We start from the raw sequence: 12,801 nt of genomic DNA, 5'->3' as shown, positions 1-12,801 counted from the left end.
GTCTGAATGAGTCTATGTCTTTGGCCATTCAGATCGATCGACGCTTGCGTGAGCGTAAAACTGTGCACCATTTGGCGGTATTATCTGAGGATAAACCTGAGCCTATGCAATGCAATAGGACTTTGACCAGAGCTGAACGGCAAGAACACAGACGACGGAATGGGCTGTGTTTTTACTGTGGTGATTCCACTCATGCTATCTCCGATTGTCCTAAGCGCACTAAGCGGTTCGCTAGGTCTGCCACCATTGGTACGGTACAGTCGAAATTTCTTTTGTCCGTTACTTTGATCTGCTCTTTGTCATCCTATTCTGTCATGGCATTTGTGGATTCAGGCGCTGCCCTGAATTTGATGGACTTGTAGTATGCTAGGCGCTGTGGGTTTTTCTTGGAGCCCTTGCAGTATCCTATTCCATTGAGAGGAATTGATGCTACGCCTTTGGCCAAGAATAAGCCTCAGTACTGGACCCAGCTGACCATGTGCATGGCTCCTGCGCATCAGGAGGATATTCGCTTTTTGGTGTTGCATAATCTGCATGATGTGGTCGTGTTGGGGTTGCCATGGCTACAAGTCCATATCCCAGTATTGGATTGGAAATCAATGTCTGTGTCCAGCTGGGGTTGTCAGGGGGTACATGGTGATGTTCCATTTCTGTCTTATTTCATCCTCCACCCCTTCTGAGGTCCCAGAGTTCTTGTCGGATTACCGGGATGTATTTGATGAGCCCAAGTCCAGTGCCCTACCTCCGCATAGGGATTGTGATTGCGCTATCGATTTGATTCCTGGTAGTAAGTTTCCTAAAGGTCGACTGTTTAATTTGTCTGTGCCTGAGCACGCCGCTATGCGGAGTTACGTAAAGGAATCCTTGGAGAAGGGTCATATTCGCCCGTCATCGTCGCCATTGGGAGCAGGGTTCTTTTTTGTGGCCAAGAAGGATGGTTCGCTGAGACCTTGTATTGATTACCGCCTTCTAAATAAAATCACGGTCAAATTTCAGTACCCCTTGCCGCTGCTGTCTGATTTGTGTGCTCGGATTAAGGGGGGTAGTTGGTTCACCAAGATAGATCTTCGTGGTGCGTATAATCTTGTGCGCATTAAACAGGGCGATGAATGGAAAACAGCATTTAATACGCCCGAGGGCCATTTTGAGTACCTGGTTATGCCATTCGGGCTTTCTAATGCTCCATCAGTGTTTCAGTCCTCTATGCATGACATCTTCCGAGAGTACCTGGATAAATTCCTGATTGTATACTTGGATGATATTTTGGTCTTCTCGGATGATTGGGAGTCTCACGTGAAGCAGGTCAGAATGGTGTTCCAGGTCCTGCGTGCGAATTCGTTGTTTGTGAAGGGGTCAAAGTGTCTCTTTGGTGTTCAGAAGGTTTCATTTTTGGGTTTCATTTTTTCCCCTTCTACTATCGAGATGGACCCTGTTAAAGTCCAGGCCATTTATGATTGGACTCAGCCGACATCTCTGAAGAGTCTGCAAAAGTTCCTGGGCTTTGCTAATTTTTATCGTCACTTCATCAATAATTTTTCTAGTATTGCTAAACCGTTGACTGATTTAACCAAGAAGGGTGCTGATGTGGTCAATTGGTCTTCTGCTGCTGTGGAAGCTTTTCAAGAGTTGAAGCGTCGTTTTTCTTCTGCCCCTGTGTTGTGTCAACCAGATGTGTCGCTCCCGTTCCAGGTCGAGGTTGATGCTTCTGAGATTGGAGCAGGGGCTGTTTTGTCGCAAAGAAATTCTGATGGCTCGGTGATAAAACCATGCGCCATCTTTTCCAGGAAGTTTTCGCCTGCTGAGCGTAATTATGATGTTGGCAATCGAGAGTTGCTGGCCATGAAGTGGGCATTCGAGGAGTGGCGTCATTGGCTTGAAGGAGCTAAGCATCGCGTGGTGGTCTTGACTGATCACAAGAACTTGACTTATCTCGAGTCTGCCAAACGGTTGAATCCTAGACAGGCTCGTTGGTCGCTGTTTTTCTCCCGTTTTGACTTTGTGGTTTCGTACCTTCCGGGCTCTAAAAATGTGAAGGCGGATGCCCTATCTAGGAGTTTTGTGCCCGACTCTCCGGGTTTGTCTGAGCCGGCGGGTATTCTCAAAGAGGGGGTAATTTTGTCTGCCATCTCCCCTGATTTGCGGCGGGTGCTGCAAAAATTTCAGGCCAATAGACCTGACCGTTGCCCAGCGGAGAAACTGTTTGTCCCTGATAAATGGACGAGTAGAGTTATCTCTGAGGTTCATTGTTCGGTGTTGGCTGGTCATCCTGGAATCTTTGGTACCAGAGATTTGGTGGCTAGATCCTTTTGGTGGCCGTCTCTGTCGCGGGATGTGCGTTCGTTTGTGCAGTCCTGTGGGATTTGTGCTCGGGCTAAGCCCTGCTGTTCTCGTGCCAGTGGGTTGCTTTTGCCCTTGCCAGTCCCGAAGAGGCCCTGGACACATATCTCTATGGATTTTATTTCGGATCTCCCCGTCTCTCAAAAAATGTCGGTCATTTGGGTTGTTTGTGATCGCTTCTCGAAGATGGTCCATTTTGTACCCTTGTCTAAATTACCTTCCTCCTCTGATTTGGTACCATTGTTCTTCCAGCATGTGGTTCGTTTACATGGCATTCCGGAGAACATCGTTTCTGACAGAGGTTCCCAGTTTGTTTCGAGGTTTTGGCGAGCCTTTTGTGCTAGGATGGGCATTGATTTGTCTTTTTCCTCGGCTTTCCATCCTCAGACAAATGGCCAGACTGAACGAACCAATCAGACCTTGGAAACATATCTGAGATGTTTTGTTTCTGCCGATCAGGATGATTGGGTGTCTTTTTTGCCTTTGGCTGAGTTCGCCCTTAATAATCGGGCCAGCTCGGCTACTTTGGTTTCGCCGTTTTTCTGCAATTCTGGTTTCCATCCTCGTTTCTCTTCAGGGCAGGTTGAGTCTTCTGACTGTCCTGGTGTGGATACTGTGGTGGATAGGTTGCAGCAGATTTGGACTCATGTGGTGGACAATTTGACATTGTCTCAGGAGAAGGCTCAACGTTTCGCTAACCGCAGGCGCTGTGTGGGTCCCCGACTTCGTGTTGGGGATTTAGTTTGGTTGTCATCTCGTTATGTTCCTATGAAAGTTTCCTCTCCTAAGTTTAAGCCTCGTTTCATTGGTCCGTATAGGATTTCTGAGGTTCTTAATCCTGTGTCTTTTCGTTTGACCCTTCCAGCTTCTTTTTCCATCCATAACGTATTCCATAGGTCATTGTTGCGGAGATACGTGGCACCTGTGGTTCCATCCGTTGATCCTCCTGCCCCGGTTTTGGTTGAGGGGGAGTTGGGGTATATAGTGGAGAAGATTTTGGATTCTCGTATTTCGAGACGGAAACTTCAGTACCTGGTTAAGTGGAAGGGTTATGGTCAGGAAGATAATTCCTGGGTCTTTGCCTCTGATGTTCATGCTGCCGATCTGGTTCGTGCCTTTCATTTGGCTCATCCTGGTCGGCCTGGGAGCTGTGGTGAGAGTTCGGTGACCCCTCCTCAAGGGGGGGGGTACTGTTGTGAATTCTGTGGTCAAGCTCCCTCCTGTGGTCATGAGTGGTACTTCGGCTGATTCTGTCTATGAGCTTCCGCTGGTGGATGTGAGTGGGGCTGCGGCTTCTGAGTTTCCTTCCTCAGGTGACGAGGTTAAGTCGTTAGGTGCTGCTCTATTTAACTCCACCTAGTTCTTTGTTCCTGGCCTCCAGTCAATGCTCCAGTATTGGTCTGGCTCTCTCCTGGATCGTTCTTGTGGCCTGTCTGCCCTGCATAAGCTAAGTTCTGCTTGTGTTACTTTTGTTTGCTATATTTTCTGTCCAGCTTGCTATATTGGTTTTTCTTGCTTGCTGGAAGCTCTGAGACGCAGAGGGAGCACCTCCGTACCGTTAGTCGGTGCGGAGGGTCTTTTTGCCCCTCTGCGTGGTTGTTTGTAGGTTTTTGTGCTGACCGCAAACCTATCTTTCCTATCCTCGGTCTATTCAGTAAGTCGGGCCTCACTTTGCTGAATCTATTTCATCTCTGTGTTTGTATTTTCATCTTACTCACAGTCATTATATGTGGGGGGCTGCCTTTTCCTTTGGGGAATTTCTCTGAGGCAAGGTAGGCTTATTTTTCTATCTTCAGGGCTAGTTAGTTTCTCAGGCTGTGCCGAGTTGCATAGGGAGCGTTAGGCGCAATCCACGGCTACCTCTAGTGTGGTATGATAGGATTAGGGATTGCGGTCAGCAGAGTTGCACGTCTCAGAGCTCGTCCTATGTTAGTAACTATCAGGTCACTTTGTGTGCTCTTAACCACTAGGTCCATTGTGGTTCTGAATCACGTGTTCATAACAGCCCAGTCTTGAGGGTCACCACGTAACAAAGAAATAATGATTTTCACTTGTTGAACAGGGTCACCTGAGGAGCGAGGTTTCAAAGCAAGAAACAATTTACAATTATTTTTGAAATTCAGAAACTTAGATCTATCCCCAAAAAACAAATCAGGAATTGGAATCCTAGGCTCTAACATCGGATTCTGAACCACAAAATCTTGAATGTTTTGTACCCTTGCAGTGAGATTATCCATACAAGAGTATAGACCTTGAATGTCCATATCTACACCTGTATCCTGAACCACCCAGAGTTAAAGGGGAAAAGAGAGACAAAACACACTGCAAATAAAAAAAAATGGTCTCAGAACTTCTCTTATCCCTCTATTGAGATGCATTAGTACTTTGGGCCACCTGTACTGTAATGACCTGGTTGTGAGGACAATAATGGACCTGGTGGTTAAGAGCACACGGAATGACCCGATAGTTACTAATAATACAGACAAGCTCTGAGACGTGGGAACTCTGCTGACCGCAATCCCTAATCCTATCACACACACTAGAAATAGCCGTGGATTGCTCCTAACGCTCCCTATGCAACTCGTCACAGCCTAAGGAACTAGCTAGCCCTAGAGATAGAAAAATAAAGCCTACCTTGCCTCAGAGAAATTCCCCAAAGGAACAGGCAGCCCCCCACATATAATGACTGTGAGTTAAGATGAATATTACAAACACAGAGATGAAATAGATTTAGCAAAGTGAGGCCCGACTTACTGAACAGACAGAGGATAGGAAAGGTAACTTTGCGGTCAGCACAAAAAACTACAAAAAGACCACGCAGAGGGCGCAAAAAGACCCTCCGCACCGACTCACGGTGCGCAGGCGCTCCCTCTGCGTCCCAGAGCTTCCAGCAAGCGAGACAAAAACCAAAATAGCAAGCTGGACAGAAAAAAATAGCAAACAGAGAAAAACAAGCAGGAACTTAGCTTCTGCTGGGAAGACAGGTCACAAGAACGATCCAGGAGCGAACTAGACCAATACTGGAACATTGACAGGTGGCATGGAGCAATGATCTAGGTGGAGTTAAATAGAGCAGCCAGCTAACGAATTAACCTCGTCACCTGTGGAAGGAACCTCAGAAGCCGCAGACCCACTCACAACCACCAGAGGAAGCCCATGGACAGAACCAGCCGAAGTACCATTCATGACCACAGGAGGGAGCTTAACAACAGAATTCACAACAGTGTCTGCTATATACTACATGCCTCCTATATACTACGTGGCCTGTGCTATATACTATGTGGCTGCTATATACATATATATTCTAGAATACCCGATGTGTTAGAATCGGGCCACCATCTAGTATCTAAATATACTCGGTGCGTTCCGCAAGCTTTAACACAAATCTTGCACAAGTATACCAACATTACATAACAAATAAATGTGGGTAGTACAGGTATATACAGTAAGTCACTGTTAATTAACATTATTACACCTGCAATCAGTCATTGTTGTCTAGCATCCTTAAGAAATTATTATACATCTCCATAGCAGTAGGTACAAACAATTTCCTGAATTTCTCCTTCTTGCACCTTAGTAGGATTAGACGGCTGCTGAATGTGCTTTTCTGCTTCAAGAACAGCTTGTATAGTGGGTGTGTATTATTGATCATTCATTATAGCCCTACACTTCTTCTGTATTCTATCCTCCAATACCTCCTCAAAAGAATCCAGATGGAGGCCAGCAGCCGCATTTGCCTTCTTGATAAGTTTGTTGAGCTTATTAGCGTCAGATACACATTACTGCCCCAGCATATGATATGAGTTTCACTTTTTGTATTGAAGAACTGAAATAAGTTAACTTTTTGATGATATTCTATTTTAGTGAGGAGCACTTGTAGGTAGTGTACACACTGCTTACAATAGGAACCTGATTTGTAAGGAAAATATGGGAAGCACGGCCATGGAGCAAGCTGCGAAAACCCATGCATGTGTCTCCCTGTAATTTTTTTTTAATCAAGTAAATTTTTATTAATTTTATAACAGTTACACATACACAAATAACACTCTCAGCCGAAGGTGTTTACTCCCCTCCCCCACACCCTGAACACCTCCCCCCATCCAGTTGTCTTGTGTTTGAAGGTTGCCTTTTCCAGATGGCATGTTTCAGCTCTTTCCAAAGATGCTCAATAGGATTTAGGTGAGGGCTAATAGAAGCCCACTCCCGAATAGTCAAATGTCCTCTTAGCCATTCTTGGGTGTTTTAAGCTGTGTGTTTTGGGTCATTATCCTGTTGCAAGACCCATGACCTGCTACTGACACCAAGCTTTCTGACACTGGGCAGTACATTTCTCTCTAGAATCCCTTGATAGTCTTGAGATTTCACTGTACCCTGCACAGATTCTAGTCACCCTGTGCCAGATGCCGCAAAGCAGTCCCAGAGCATAACAGAGCCTCCTCCATGTTTCACAGTAGGGACAGTGTTCTTTCCTTGATATGCTTAATTTTTCCGTCTGTGAACATAGAGATGATGTGCCTTGCCAAAAAGTTCCATGTTTGTCTCATCTGTCCATAGGACATTCTCCCAGAAGCTTTGCTGCTTGTAGTTTGACAAATTCCAGTTTGGCTTTTTTAGGATTTTTTTTTCAACAATGGTGTCCTCCTTAGTCTTCTCCCATGAAGTCCACTTTGGCTCATACAATGGTGGATGGAGCAATCTGACACCAATGTTCCTTAAGCTTGAAATTCACCTTTAATCTGTTTAGATGTTTTTCTGAGCTCTTTTGTTACCATTCATATTATCCGTCTCTTTGATTTGTCATCAATTTTCCTCCTGCGACCCTGTCCAGGGAGGTTAGCTACAGTGCCATGGATCTTAAATTTCTGAATAATATGTGCAACTGTAGTCACATGAACATCAAGCTGCTTGGAGATGGTCTTATAACTTTTACCTTTAACATGTTTATCTATAATTTTCTTTCTAATCTCCTGAGACAACTCTTTCCTTCGCTTCCTCTGGTCCATGTTGAGTGTGATACACACCATGTCACCAAACAGCACAGTGAGTATTTGTAGCCCTATATACAGGCCCAATCACTGATTCCAATATTGTAGAGGTAAGTACCAGGACAAAGAAGGCTGGACCGGGCGTACCTTTTACGTGGCCGATCCGCAACTGTAGGGGCGGTCACCCGTGTTGTACGGGGAAAAGTTTAAAACCTCGGAACGACTTTTGCACTCAGCGGCAGGGGGCGCGGCTAAGCTTGAAAAGCTGTAGCGAGTGGGAAACCAGTCACACTTGGTGGGAACGCACAGTGCACAGACAGAGAGTTCTGCTGCTCTGTCCCCTGAGCGTCTAGCGGAGCAGACCCATACCACAGGGGCCCAATATCCTCACCCAGAGACTGTCGACAGAGTCTTGCTAAGTGCCCATTGGCACCTGTGACCGAGAGTGACAAAATCCCCAGTCAGAGATTAGACGCACGCATGCTGAGACAGAGATCCCGGGTGACCTGCTGTGAACTGTACCCTGATTCACCCTTATACAGCTGCCGAGTAACATTAAACTCCGGCAGAGCCAGAGACTACCCACATTCCTACACAGCAGCCTCTGTACCCAGGACTCCCTTCAGAACACCGGGGACTCACCGCCACTGCCGGGAACCTGATCCTCATCTGCTTCAGGACCATGCCGGATCCCTCACGTGCCACTGCCTTGGCACCACCATTTGAACCTGGATTTCCACATTCTGGACATCGTTAGGCTGATAAGTTTATCGTTACTGAACTCCCCTCTAAAATTCCCTATTCCTGTTGTACCCCATTTTGCATAATCCGTTACTCTCCTGTGTTACATTACCCTCTCCCTGCGTAGAGTATTCTCTGTTATAGTAAATCACCCGTTAACCCTTGCTTTGCCTCCTGCCCATTACTGCATCTTGCAACCTGCTCACATAGACACCTGTGATGCTAATTAGTGGACACACCTTGATTTAACATGTCCCTTTTGTCACATTATTTTCAAGGTTACCATCATTTCTGTCCAGGCCTATTTCATGAGTTTTATTTTTTTTTTAATTCCGTGAAAGCATGGTTGAAAAGCAATGTCTGACTTTCATTTGTTAATTTTCATAGATTTTTCAGTTATTATTACTTTTGTCAGATTCGAGCTATTTCTGTGATCATTGTGGGTTTTTCTGTCATTAAACGAGGGGTACCAACAATTTTGACCACGTGTGTATAACTCCAATTCTAACAAAAAATGGGGTCGCTGTGTAAAATATAAAGAAAATAACAATGCAAATAATTTGAAAATCTCTTGCAATCATATTTTATTTACAATAGAACATAGAACACAGTTCAGAAGGTGAAGTTAGATTTTTTTTTTCTATTTCTAATTAACAGATAAATGCTCAGTATCATATAAAGGTTTTAGAACAACCTATGCTCCATCCAGACAATGACTATATCAGGGAAAGCCTTGCACATTTCAGCGACAGCAAGACAATACTAAATCACATTTTTGATCCATCACAATAGTACGGCTTTGCAGATAAAGAGTCCAGGTGATGAACTGGCTGCCTGAAGTCTAAACCTTTCAGCAACAGAAAAAAAAAGTGTGCATTATGGAATGAAAAATCTCGCAAAGACGACCCAGAACTGTTGAGCAGCTAAAATCCTGCATCATACAAGAATGGTACAACTTCCTCTCCCAAAACTCCAGCAAATAATCTCCCAGATGTTTACAGGCTATTGTATAAAGAGGAGGGGATGGTAGACATGGCACTGTCCCAACTTTTGCGAAATGTGTTCCTGACATCAATTTCTAAATGCATTTATTTTTATCTGTGTTCTGTTGTGAATAGGATATGACTTTAGAGTTTTCAAATCATTGCATTCCTGTTTAAGGGTGCCATAACTTTTGCATCGGACTCTTTTTTTTTTATTTTTAAAATGTGAAAAATGACAATACATTTTTTTCTTGCCTAAAATACAAAGGAAATGTGTCATCTTTACCTTTAGCTCTTTTAGAGATCATTTCATCTTCAACTTGCTTAACTGTTCACAATAACAGTAATTTTGCCCAGGGATGCCCAATCCTTTATATGCCACTGTATATACAGTGGGGCAAAAAAGTATTTAGTCAGTCAGCAATAGTGCAAGTTCCACCACTTAAAAAGATGAGAGGCGTCTGTAATTTACATCATAGGTAGACCTCAACTATGGGAGACAAACTGAGAAAAAAAAATCCAGAAAATCACATTGTCTGTTTTTTTATCATTTTTTTTGCATTTTATGGTGGAAAATAAGTATTTGGTCAGAAACAAACAATCAAGATTTCTGGCTCTCACAGACATGTAACTTCTTCTTTAGGAGTCTCCTCTTTCCTCCACTCATTACCTGTAGTAATGGCACCTGTTTAAACTTATCAGTATAAAAAGACACCTGTGCACTCCCTCAAACAGTCTGACTCCAAACTCCACTATGGTGAAGACCAAAGAGCTGTCAAAGGACACCAGAAACAAAATTGTAGCCCTGCACCAGGCTGGGAAGACTGAATCTGCAATAGCCAACCAGCTTGGAGTGAAGAAATCAACAGTGGGAGCAATAATTAGAAAATGGAAGACATACAAGACCACTGATAATCTCCCTCGATCTGGGGCTCCACGCAAAATCCCACCCCGTGGGGTCAGAATGATCACAAGAACGGTGAGCAAAAATCCCAGAACCACGCGGGGGGACCTAGTGAATGAACTGCAGAGAGCTGGGACCAATGTAACAAGGACTACCATAAGTAACACACTACGCCACCATGGACTCAGATCCTGCAGTGCCAGACGTGTCCCACTGCTTAAGCCAGTACATGTCCGGGCCCGTCTGAAGTTTGCTAGAGAGCATTTGGATGATCCAGAGGAGTTTTGGGAGAATGTCCTATGGTCTGATGAAACCAAACTGGAACTGTTTGGTAGAAACACAACTTGTCGTGTTTGGAGGAAAAAGAATACTGAGTTGCATCCATCAAACACCATACCTACTGTAAAGCATGGTGGTGGAAACATCATGCTTTGGGGCTGTTTCTCTGCAAAGGGGCCAGGACGACTGATCCGGGTACATGAAAGAATGAATGGGGCCATGTATCGTGAGATTTTGAGTGCAAACCTCCTTCCATCAGCAAGGGCATTGAAGATGAAACGTGGCTGGGTCTTTCAACATGACAATGATCCAAAGCACACCGCCAGGGCAACAAAGGAGTGGCTTCGTAAGAAGCATTTCAAGGTCCTGGAGTGGCCTAGCCAGTCTCCAGATCTCAACCCTATAGAAAACCTTTGGAGGGAGTTGAAAGTCCGTGTTGCCAAGCGAAAAGCCAAAAACATCACTGCTCTAGAGGAGATCTGCATGGAGGAATGGGCCAACATACCAACAACAGTGTGTGGCAACCTTGTGAAGACTTACAGAAAACGTTTGACCTCTGTCATTGCCAACAAAGGATATATTAAAAAGTATTGAGATGAAATTTTGTTTCTGACCAAATACTTATTTTCCACCATAATATGCAAATAAAATGTTAAAAAAACAGACAATGTGATTCTCTGGATTTTTTTTTTCTCAGTTTGTCTCCCATAGTTGAGGTCTACCTATGATGTAAATTACAGACGCCTCTCATCTTTTTAAGTGGTGGAACTTGCACTATTGCTGACTGACTAAATACTTTTTTGCCCCACTGTATGAGGACTAGTGACACAGTGGAGTAAAATAATTATACACGCAGACTGCTTCTTTAATTGAATGGCTTTGGAATCAAACAGACACATCTCTAATATTAGATTGGTTAAAGGAAATATATTTCAATCATACAATAGAATAAAATTGATACTTGGGCAAAGAAATTATCAGTATCTTTCAATATGGGTTACTTGATCAAAATTTTAGGATTCAAAATGTCTAGAACCTTCAAATCACGTTTAAAAAAAAAAAAGAATAAAATGAGAGATAAGATTCACCGGTTATCCTCTTATCCCTGCTATTGTCGGAAAATAAGAATCTCAAGTATGACAAAATGATTCGTCCAATGAATTCTAATGGAGAATGATGAATAGAGATGGGAACATTTGTTCACTTCATGTTTCACTTTGAATTGAATTTGCTTCACCTGATTCACCGCCCATTAGGACACATTAGTATACTTGCCCTATTGTATTCTACAGATCAGGAAAAACAGATGAATGGATTTGCTAATGTTGTGAACCATTAGACAAATAGAGAAAAATTAGGAAAATTTTGCATGGCATACAAGTCTTTGAATCACAGCACTTTTTTTTATAGATACATCAGAACCAATATACCGTATATACTCGAGTATAAGCCGACCCGAGTATAAGCCGACCCCCCTAATTTTGCCACAAAAAACTGGGAAAACTTATTGACTCGAGTATAAGCCTAGGGTAGGAAATGCAGCAGCTACCAGTGAATTTCATAATAAAAATAGATGCTCCACACCATTCAGTATGGCCCCATAGATGCTCCACATAAGCTGTGCCATACAGAATGCTCTGCACCGTTCATTTTACATAGTAACATACTTAGTAAGGCCGAAAAAAGACATTTGTCCATCCAGTTCAGCATATATTCCATCATAATAAATCCCCAGATCTACGTCCTTCTACAGAACCTAATTGTATGATACAATATTGTTCTGCTCCAGGAAGACATCCAGGCCTCTCTTGAACCCCTCGACTGAGTTCGCCATCACCACCTCCTCAGGCAAGCAATTCCAGATTCTCACTGCCCTAACAGTAAAGAATCCTCTTCTATGTTGGTGGAAAAACCTTCTCTCCTCCAGACGCAAAGAATGCCCCCTTGTGCCCGTCACCTTCCTTGGTATAAACAGATCCTCAGCGAGATATTTGTATTGTCCCCTTATATACTTATACATGGTTATTAGAATGCCCCTCAGTCGTCTTTTTTCTAGACTAAATAATCCTAATTTCGCTAATCTATCTGGGTATTGTAGTTCTCCCATCCCCTTTATTAATTTTGTTGCCCTCCTTTGTACTCTCTCTAGTTCCATTATATCCTTCCTGAGCACCGGTGCCCAAAACTGGACACAGTACTCCACAGTACAGGAAGAATTATGGCCCCATAGATGCTCCATATAAAGCTGTGCCATATAGAATGCTCTGCACCGTTCATTATGGCCCCATAGATGCTCCATATAAAGCTGTGCCACATATAATGCTCTGCACTGTTCATTATGGCCCCATAGATGCTCCACATAAGCTGTGCCACATAAAATGCTCTGCACTGTTCATTATGGCCCCATAGATGCTCCACATAAGCTGTGCCACATATAATGCTCTGCACCGTTCATTATGGCCCCATAGATGCGCCATATAAAGCTGTGCCACATATAATGCTCTGCACTGTTCATTATGGCCCCATAGATGCTCCATATAAAGCTGTGCCATATAGAATGCTCTGCACTGTT

The sequence above is a fragment of the Ranitomeya imitator genome, chromosome 5 (genome assembly GCF_032444005.1).
Source record: "Ranitomeya imitator isolate aRanImi1 chromosome 5, aRanImi1.pri, whole genome shotgun sequence".
Taxonomy (NCBI): Eukaryota; Metazoa; Chordata; class Amphibia; order Anura; family Dendrobatidae; genus Ranitomeya; species Ranitomeya imitator.
The sequence above is the reverse complement of the archived record's forward strand: the minus strand, read 5'-3'. Positions refer to the sequence as shown.